General features: G+C 37.7%; 1 pseudogene; it reads right to left on the bottom strand.

The window, feature by feature from the left end:
- Positions 1-298: 298 nt before the first annotated feature.
- The window catches only part of LOC149263638 (uncharacterized), a 286,259-nt pseudogene continuing 275,456 nt past the window's right edge, over positions 299-11,101 (bottom strand).

The following is an 11,101-nucleotide window of genomic DNA, read 5'->3' as shown; positions in this document are numbered from 1 at the left end:
CTAAATTTGAATTAGTAAAGAAAAATCGTAATGAAAATGTGGCATCAACTAAATTTGAATTAGTAAAGAAAAATCGTAATGAAAATGTGGCATCTACTGTGAAACCTAAGAAGGAATTGAGACTCCAAGTGTAACTAAACCACCATATGTACAAAATCAGATAAAACTAATTTCACGACACCATATGTACAAATCACATATAACTAATCTCACGTCACCATATGTTCCAAATCAGATATAACTAATCTCACGACTTATTCTTCATGTTATTACTTCGCTATTCATAGACCCTATAACTTCAAGCAGCAGCAGCAGATACTGATCCACCATAATTCGTAGCTATCACACTTTGCAAATCAGCAGGACCATCTTTGTGATCCTCCTCGTCCTCTTCGCAATTCCATAAGAAATGAGCATAAGATGCATGAATATAGCTGCAAAAAATAAAGACCTAGTTGGTCAAATTGAATTTAATTTGTGAGGTGCAGCCTGACCATGATCTAACACACGCATGGAGTCAATAAGAAAGTTGAAGCCATAAACTGAGACTTGAACGCAGAGTTACAAAAGCGTAAAGAAAAGGAATCTGGAATCCTACCAGTCATCAGGGGACGCCAGGTTCAGTGCTTGATCGAAGTAAAGTTCGGCACTTGCTGCATCCTTATATGTTTCCCATATGAAATTTGCGTACAGTGAGACAACTTCTGCATCTCCAGGGCTGGCCAATATGGCCATTTTATAGCTTTCCTCTGCTTTCTCCATATTATGTTGCACCTATTACCTAACATACATACAATTCAATATAAGTAAACCCATAAATAAATCCGTCCAAGCCAATATTTCAATCATGTTTGTCGAAACCTAATGGAAAAATGATAACTTAATGCTAACTATGTCATGACTGATACAATTAAACGTTCCATGCGTATAATTGTAACTGGTATAACTGAAATAATATTTCAACCATAAGCCAAAACTGGTAACCTCATGCAGAAACTTGGCATAGTTGCTGAGAAGAAGTGGGTTGCCAGGATTTGCTTCCATTATAGTTTGATAATACATATCTCTGCTGTTCTTGGAATTTTCATCATCGTCTGGTTCACAATTTCCTCCTCTTCTTTTAATGCCAGAGCCTCCATTCATAGACTTACACTCAGACACATGAGCCAATCTGGAAGCTCTCGAAGTGCAGAACAATCGCACTCCATTTGTGCCATCCCTCAGGTGTAGATAAGGATTGTAATTGCCATATCCCGAAATGTTATTTACAGATCTATTCAAATTCCAAATGGGTAGATCCAGTTCTGTTCTGGACTCTGAATGGGAAGGAGCCGAACCCATGAACATCAAGTTAGGAAAACTTCTGAGCAGCAGCATTTTGTGCGCAGGAGGGAATGATAGTTTTAAAGAAAATTGATGCGAGGAGATTAGGTTGATGGCCATAAATAAATAGGAATTGTGTTCAATGCACATGCACTGCTGGTTATACGTCACCTTCCGCGGAAGTTCCGTTCCCTCCTCCACCCCCTACAAGCCGTTACAAGGTTATTGCCGGGATGCTACAATGACATAATGTTTTTCCTTTATATACATTGGGCTACACCTAAAAAGATTATATTATAACATGGAAACTCGTTACATAATGTATTGAAAGCCACCATGGAAACTCGTTGCATAGTACCAGGCATGAGAGCTAGACCATGGAGTATAATGTAAATGTATTTCATAATATTCGCAAAGCAAATGTATTTTCATAGTGTTCCCGAAAAGAGGCTTCACTATACTTCGAAGTGGGGTAAATTTGCTTCTATGTAAAGGCTTCCTTAGAGGAAAGGTTTTCTAAGCCTATGCGAACTTTCGCGAGGATATTCTGAGAGAAACTTTTGCTATAGTGACTTCGTCGAAGAACGTGGCACATAGGAACCTTCTTACAAAAAAAATGGAAGAACTCGTCTCGGATATTTTCATGGGAAGTTTGATTGTAGTGATTTGTTACAAGTGTCTCCACATCCGGATTTTCATAGAAGATTTTAAGAAATTTATAAAAATGTTTTTATAAAAAATTGGATTATAATATTATTTATATATTAATATTAATGAAAAGTTAAAGTTAGTTTATGCCACTTTTAAAAGATAAGGATATATATATATAAAAGAGTCATGAATTAAAAAGGGTTATGAATTTCTAATGGGTATTTTTGTTATAATAAGTTAGAGTTTTTTTCAAGTGTAAAATCCTTATATTCATATTTATTTTTATAAAATATTTATTGATGACTTAAATATTATTGTGTAATATTGTTATTAAAGCTAGTTAACCATGTTATTATAGTTTACCTGAGTATTGTACTTTTCATAAAGAAATCAATTCCACTATATAGCCAACGACAGAGCACTATACATCCACGTCATATATCCCCATTAACAAACGATCACCAAGATGTCACGCAACCATTTCGAAGATGGCATACAACCACCGCCAAGATGTTGTACATCCTCTTTGATCGACCACTCTAGCATCCTGAAACGAAAGGTTAATAAAAAAACATCATAAGCTTAATTTGATTGTTGTGTAACATATAAATATAATAAGTGTTTCTAATCATGACGTCCGGTTAAGTGGTGGTACAATTCTACTTATTACCAAGGAAAATTTTAAGGATGGAAAATTTTTGTGAAGTTTAAAAACATTAGCGACCCTCACTAATCCCTAATATGTAAACTATAAAATGTTTATTGATATACTTGTAAAATTATTCAAATTTATAATGATTTTATATATAGTCTCTATATAATCTTGGCGATTTTTAAGGTAAAATAATTTTATATTATAAAATTTGGGTGAATCATGTTTTATAAAAATTGGAAATTGGTGAATTTTTTTAGTGGAAAAATCATGGAAAATTAGCCCACTGAGGGAACACTAGCCCTTAAAATTTTCCATGAGTTTCTACAACTTTTCTACAAATCTTCTTGCAGTTCAGGTATAAAAAAAAACATGAGTTTCTCATGAAATTTGTGTCAAAACATTGCACATAAAAATATAGAGAACATCATTTTAATACATAGTACACAGTTTTTAAAAAGGAGAGAGGGTTTTTCTGAGAAAATTTTGCAAACAAAGAGAGATTTAAACATGATTTGCAAAACAGTGAGAGATTTTATTTTGACAGTAGAGATATTTTTATAATCTTTCACGCAATTAGAATTTTTCTTCACTCAGATTTACAAACAGAGGACCTTCTTTTGATATTGTTTGCAACAGAAGTCAGGGAAATTGAAGATTTATAGGCAAACGAAGTAGTCTCATTCTTTTCAAAGCTAAAGAGATCTTGTAAGTGCATTTACCGTGATTATTATTGCATGAATAAGGAATATTTTTCTTGTTATATTCATAATGAGATTATTTACCGGGCGAGGTTATATTAATTGTCATATAGAGAATATGAAAATGTGTTAAGTTTAGGTATGTTCTATGCTAGAGCAATTTATTTAAATATTCACAGTTAGCAATCACATCAGCATTAAAGTAAACTGCAAATAGAACATAAATATAAATCGCAAAAGACAAACCAAGATAAGAGGACACAAGATGTGGCGCCAGCCAGGGACAAACCCCAATGTGGGGAAACCCTTGATCAATACTTTTTTTATGTTCTTCAAAGTTCAGCAGAGAAAGTGAGAGAGATAGTACATTTACAATAGAGGTCAATATTTTGACTTTTGATATCGCATGAGATCAGTTGAAGACAGATTGCTTCAACTGATTCTCTAAGGTGACTCCTTCACCTATCATAGTGTTGCCTTTCGTCCATTTGTTGCACATAACCGTGTGACACCATGTTGTACTGTCACATGTGTTGAACCTTGATGACTGAGTTGCTCCTGGTCTCATCATCATGCTACTCATTATTTATCATGACCATCATGTTACATCATACATCATCGTGTTGTCTCATACATCAGTATGTTGTCTCATCCATCATCATGTTGCTCATACATCAGCAGGTTGTCTCACCCATCATCATGCTGCTCATTATGCTGCATCTTCTATCATCATGCAGTCCTATTTTTCTTCATGTTGCTCCTTATTGAGATTACTACAGAGATGGACTCTTCATATTCTTCAAGCCTTGCAACTGCACCTGTTGTAGATTATGTAGCATCATGATATGAGACTGTTCATTCTTGTCATTCTTTATTATCACTATGCTGAGGTCATGAAAGTTTGTTTCTCTAGGATCACTGGAATCCTTCTTATCATAATTATGACGGGACTAAGACTGTAGGCCGAGACAAAGAGTGTCACTTCAAGACGCTTGTCTTCATAAGTGTGCCTGAGATTGTTATGTCTCCATGACAGCATATGGATGTCTCCATGACTGTGTATAAGGTGTCTCCATGACAGAGTATAGATGTTTCCATGACCTACATCGTATAGAGTCTCCATTGACTGCATATAACTATCTCCATGAATGACTGCATATAAATATCCCTGCGTATAAATAAGTTCAAGAAATGCGTGACTGGAGTCTCTATGCCTTGATTTATGCTGCCAGATCCACTCTACATGGTAGCCTGATCTACGTTGCCAGATACGCATACATCACAGAATGCTGAGGATGTCAATGATTGCAGTGTCCTTTTTGAGGCCATGATTACACCTAAAACCATGGTGTAGTTAATACCCTACTGCGTATTTGACTGAGGCTCTCTCTATATCATGGCAGCTACCCTTTATGACTGCGACTACCCTTTATGATTGTGGCTTCCTTCATATCACTGCGGCTACCCTTTATGACTGCATTTAGGGCTGTTTGGACAGTGTATTAGTACCCGCGTTTAGCGCTGCATATGGCTGTAGTTCATCACTGCATTTGGGGCTTCACGTGGCTGGGATTTAGGGCTACATTTAATAGCCTTTCCTCCACTACGTTTAATACCTTCTCCTTTAAGATTTGTAGGCTAGCGTATTACTTTTGGTGTCTCTCTCCTTCACCAAAAAAAACCCAAAATGTGGATAGGGGGAGATCACCTCAAGAATGTATCTCCCAAATGACTTCAAGTCCTCACCAATTTATAGTAAAACATAGATGATGAATAGACATGACTATTGGGCTTATGAGCCTACTCAAGTTGCCGGCTGACTTGAAAATTTGTCTTATAACATAAATAAATTCATAACTCCATGAATACTTATCATAATCCAATGATCTTTAGATCAATCCTACACCTCTCGATGAGAGGGATCCAATAAAAATATCAGCTACCATAAATAAGATGACCCACATGGAATTTGCCCTAGTTGCTAATTTTAACACTCCCTCTCAACTAGGGAGAACTCCATTCGCTGATCCATATGTCTGATTGTACTATCTCTACCATTAGTACCCTGTACTACTCTGCTCAGCTTTGCTCTGCTGAACCATGAAGAAGAATAATTGATCGATAATGTCTCATACCATTCTCCACTGACTCGAAGTTAGTCTCAAAGTGTGTACCACTGGTCCCAGACTAGTCCTCAACCGACCCGAAGTCAGTCGCATAGTAGGTACAACTCCTACCACTGGTCCTAGACCAGTACTCTACTGACTCGAAGTTAGTCTCAGAGTATGTACCACTGCTCCCAGACCAGTCCTCTACTGACCCGAAGTTAGTGTCATAGGGGGTACAACTCCTACCAATGACCCCAGACTAGTACTCATTGATCCTAGATCAATGAAGGTCATCCTAGCATAGGGAGTTTGGTAGATATAGCGATGCATCAATCGGTACTACTATGGTCCCTATCATCATTTCCCTACTCATTGATCAAATGAGAGGTACTTCCCATGAGTCCCAGACTACAAGGGTAGGATGTCTTTATGAGAGAGCTAATCAATCCTATCCTCACAAAAGAACTAATCATCCTATTACACAATCATCGTGGAGAACACATCATCTAGACCTCACAGGAGAACTAATCATCCTGCTACACAAGAGAGTGAATCATCCTGTCCACAGGAGAGCGAATCATCATGTCCCACAAGAGAGCGAATCATCTTGTCCCAGTGCACACCACCAAGGGAGGTTGAGTCAACCTGTGGTCATATGTTGCTCTAGTAAGAACTGCAATCCCCATAGCTCCCAGAGCTCAATGTATGCAACATGTAGTACCCTTTTAAAAGGGCCTCTCAATGACTCCAAGTCGTTCCGGAAAATTCACAAATTTGACCTCTCCCTATGGCTCTGACAAAGTGTAGTGACGTATACATCATCTCAGTGTGATGGAGCCTCCTTGCTCATCGACTTACCATATCCCAGATAAGGCAGTATCTGATATCTATCTACTGGAGCAATATGAGATTCCTCAAAAATCGAATCCCACCTCTAGTTGTCATAGAGAATCATGGTGATATTCATCATGTGTACTCACTGAAGAGTTTTCACAACCAGGCAACTTCATATGAGTTCTTACTCATAGTTATGTATCCGGTCTCGGTGGTACTTATAAAAATCAACTTCTTCTTCTTGCTCGTCCATGATATCGAAGCAGAATCCAAAGAGAACTAGCACTGAGAAGTGCTCTAGTGATCCTCCACACTACCTGCCCACTCAGCATTCAAATAATCATGCAATTTTCATATTTCTGGCAGTATATCTCAATCCATGAGAGGTTGTGCCCCGAAGATATCTCAGAAGATTCTTAGCACCAATCCAATGAGGCTCAACCAAATATGAACTCACCATGCTAACTGCAAAACATATGTCCGGAATCCAACTCCCTCTTACTTCTGCAAATGAGAGGGTCTGCACATGTTTGAGATAGTTCGTCTACATACGGTGCTGATATGAGAGGTCCATCATCCACAACCTTCGGGTAATGGTTTGGATCAGTTTCACTCCTAGTGAATCTCAACTTCATCAAACAACTATCAATCCTCTCATACTATTCTCGGAGTGTTTTTCTTCAAGCCATAGAGGGATTTCTTCCACCTGTAAACATGAGAATCCCATTCATGAATCTCAAACTCTACTGGTTGTTCGAAACCTGTGGACCTGCTACATGAGGGGAATGGTCCCCTTCTAAGACTTTCCTTCGGTACATCTCAGACATGTACTTTCATGCTCTTTTTGAATTCAGGATTCCCTGTCACCATCTGACTCACAAACCTCCAGTGCTATGTGTTAATGGACATGGTCCCCAGTGGACTTAATACAACCCTAAACTCAAAAACATCTTTGAAAATTCTATTTTCAAACACGTACCTTTTTATCGATGAATTCCACCTTAAAACCTTCAACTTCCATTCCTAAAATGGACACCAAGTTCTTCTTGCAATCAGGTATATATAGGAGATTCTGTAAATGAATCGAGTTACCCTCATTCAATTGAGAGGTAACATTCCCTACACCCTTTTCAGGATAGGTGGCATCGGCTCCAAGTATAATCCCACGATAGTTTCCATCCCTCCCAAATTAGAGAGTGCACCCTTCTATCTGATGAAGTGCGTTGAAGCACTACAATCAATAAGCTAGATTCCCAAAGAATCTGAAGGAGAGGGCCATTACAAGATAACACTTCTTTATCTTATTAGAAACAATATTTGATTCTTCATACATGGGGTTCCTTACTTTCTTTAAAGAGTCAACCATTTCTCCTTGATGAACTGTATTACTTGTCATTCTTTTGATCATTGAAGATGTTCCTAAAATGATCATCAAGTGATGTGTCCCTGCCATTTGGACACTTCTTCGCATAATGGCTGAACTAGTAATTTGTCTTTCCTTCCACCCTGAGATCCGGTCTTCCAATGAAGTGATCTTTAAATGGGCCATCATAAACTTCTGCTATGCCATTCTAATAATATGCTCTACTTCGACTTCACCCTTGGTGAACTTAGAAGAAAGATGTGGAACCCATTGATCCTTTTGCCCTATCTTTGGTGATTGCTCTTTCACTCTTGCTTGGCCATTGTCTTCACCTCAGCTCTGATACCATGTTAAGTTTAGGTATGTTCTATGCTACAACAATTTATCTAAATTTTCACAATTAGCAATCACATCAGCATTAAAATAAACTCCAAATAGAACATAAATATAAATCATAGAAGACAAGCCAAGGCAAGAGGACACAAGATGTGGTGCCAGCTAGGGACAACCCCAATGTGGGGAAACCTTTGATCAATTCTTCATTTATATTCTTCAAAGTTCTGCAAAGAAAGCGAGAGAGATAGTACATTTACAATAGAGATTTTGACTTTTGATATTGCATGAGATCAGTTGAAGACAAATTTCTTCAAATTATTCTCTAACGTGACTCCTTCACCTATCATAGTGCTACCTTTTGTCCATTTACTGCACATAACTATGTGACACCATGCTGTACTGTCACATGTGTTGAACCTTGATGACTAAACTGCTCCTGCTCTCATCATCATGCTACTCATTATTTATCATGCCCATCATGCTGCATCATACATCATCATGTTGTCTCATACATCAGCATGGTGTCTCATCCATCATCATGCTGCTCATACATCAGCATGCTATCTCATCCATCATCATGCTGGTCATACATCAGCATGTTGTCTCATCCATCATCATGATGCTCATTATGTTGCATATTCTATCATCATGCAGCCCTATTCTTCTTCATGTTGCTCTTTATTGAGATTACTATAGAGATGGTCTCTTCATATTCTTTAGGCCTTGCAACTGCACCTGTTGTAGATTATGTAGCATCATGATATGAGACCGTTCATTCTTGTCATTCTTTATTATCACTATGCCGAGGTCATGACAACGCATTTCTGTGGGATCACTAGAATCCTTCTCATCATAATTATGATAGGACTATGACTGTAGGCCGAGACAAAGAGTTTCACTTCAAGACTCTTGTCTTCACAAGTATGCCTGAGACTGTTATGTCTCCATGACAGTGTATGGTTGTCTCCATGACTGTGTACAAGGTGTCTCCATGACTGATTATAGATGTTTCCATGACCTGCATCATATAGAGTCTCCATTGACTGCATATAACTATCTCCATGAATGACTGCACATAAATATCCCTGCATATAAAAGACTTCAAGAACTGCATGACTGGAGCCTCTATGCCCTGATCTACGCTGCCAGATCCACTCTACATGGTAGCCTGATCTACACTGCTAGATCTGCATACAATGTACATCACAGGATTCCAAGAATGTCAATGATTGCTGCGTCCTTTATGAGGCCATGACTACACCTAAAACCATGGTGTAGTCAATACCCTACTGCGTATTTGACTGAGGCTCTCTCTATATCACGGTAGCTACCCTTTATGACTGCGGCTTCCTTCATATCACTGCGGCTACCCTTTATGACTGCATTTAGGGCTGTTTGGACAGTGTATTAGTACCCACGTTTAGGGCTACATATGGCTGTAGTTCATCACTACGTTTGGGGCTTCACGTGGCTGGGATTTAGGGCTGCGTTTAATAGCCTTTCCTCCGCTGCGTTTAATACCTTCTCCTCTAAGTATTGTAGGCTAGAGTATTACTTTTGGTGTCTCTCTCTTTCGCCAAAAAAAACCCAAAATGTGGAGAGGGCGAGATCACCTCAAGAATGTATCTCCCAAATGACTTCAAGTCCTCACCAATTTAGAGTAAAACATAGACAATGAATAGACATGACTATTGGGCTTATGAGCCTACTCTAGTTGCTGGCTGACTTGACAATTTGTCTTATAACATAAATAAATACATAACTCCATGAATACTTATCAGAATCAGATGATATTTAGATCAATCCTACACCTCTCGATGAGAGGGATCCAATAAAAATATCATCTGCCATAAATAAGATGACACACATGGAGTTTGGCCCTAGTTGCCAATTTTAACTAAATGGGAGCAAAATTTGAACCCAAAGACTTCAAAGTAGAAAATTAGAGTAATAATGAAGTGGATAAATTATTCCAAGTAGAACTATTGGGGTGCCTTAGGAAGCTTAATGGCCACAATGACAAAATCACAAAAGAATTCATAGAAATTTTTCAAAATGGGCAAACCAAAGTGGGTGAACTTCCTATAGAAGTGAACCCAACTTTCCTTTTTCAAGCATTGGAACTTCCTTTGATAGGATAAGTATATCACAAAGGTTTGCATTTTAAGGAGAAAGGATGGACCTTTTTCCTAGAAAAACAAAGGGGACCTTTGATAGAACAAAAGTAATTCCAAGAGATTGGTTCAGAGAGCCATGGTCAGAATTGGTTTTGGTCATTCGAAAATATTTTACTCTTGACAATAGGTATAGTATAGCCTACCTTTATCATATAAAATTTCTTCAACATATCAAGGGAGACTATAAAATCAACATTTCGTACCTCTTTTCAAGGAGCTTAACTAAAATGATATAAAATGTCAAAAACAAAATAGAAGCTAAAGAAGCTAATATCTATCATCATGGATTAGTCAAGATACTTGTTGAGTATCAAGTAAGAAACAAAGGGATACTGTGGAAAGAGTTTTTGGCCAAACATCACTTTGAAGAACAAATAACAGGGAATGAGGAAAGGTTTGAGAAATTACATGTCACAAAAAGTTTCATGATTTCTCCTTTATATCCTACGACAAGATTGAAAAAGAAGCAAGATGATGTTATGATTGAGTAAGAAAAACCATTTTTGTCCATTCCTAGGAGATCAAGAATACAATCACAAGAAGAACCAAGCAACCAAGGGAAAGACCCAAGAATTGAGATTATTGAAACTCAACCTCCACAAACATAAAAAAAATTTGATGAGATTATACAGAGTTCGGAGGAGGAATTTCTGGAAGACCCAATTGAAAAATGATCTTATTTTGAGGATGCTTCGGTACGAGCCACCTAATCTCATTCATATGCCAAAGAGGCAAGGGAAGAATCCAGAGAATTGCACAATGAGGAATATCTTAAGAAAATAGCAAAGTTGACAAGTGAGCTAGAAGACAGCAAAATCATGGAAAGACACTTGAAGAGGGAGAACAAAATGTACAAATAAAACAACAAAAACATAGTCAAAGAAAACAAGAAATTGAACAAGAAAATAAAAAATCTTGAAACTCAAAATATGCTCTTTTCCAAACAAGCATATAGA

Source organism: Pinus tabuliformis, chromosome 6, assembly GCF_031772625.1.
Source record: "Pinus tabuliformis cultivar Carrire ecotype Pingquan chromosome 6, CPIR1, whole genome shotgun sequence".
In the NCBI taxonomy this organism is placed as follows: domain Eukaryota; kingdom Viridiplantae; phylum Streptophyta; class Pinopsida; order Pinales; family Pinaceae; genus Pinus; species Pinus tabuliformis.
The sequence above is the reverse complement of the archived record's forward strand: the minus strand, read 5'-3'. Positions and strand labels throughout refer to the sequence as shown.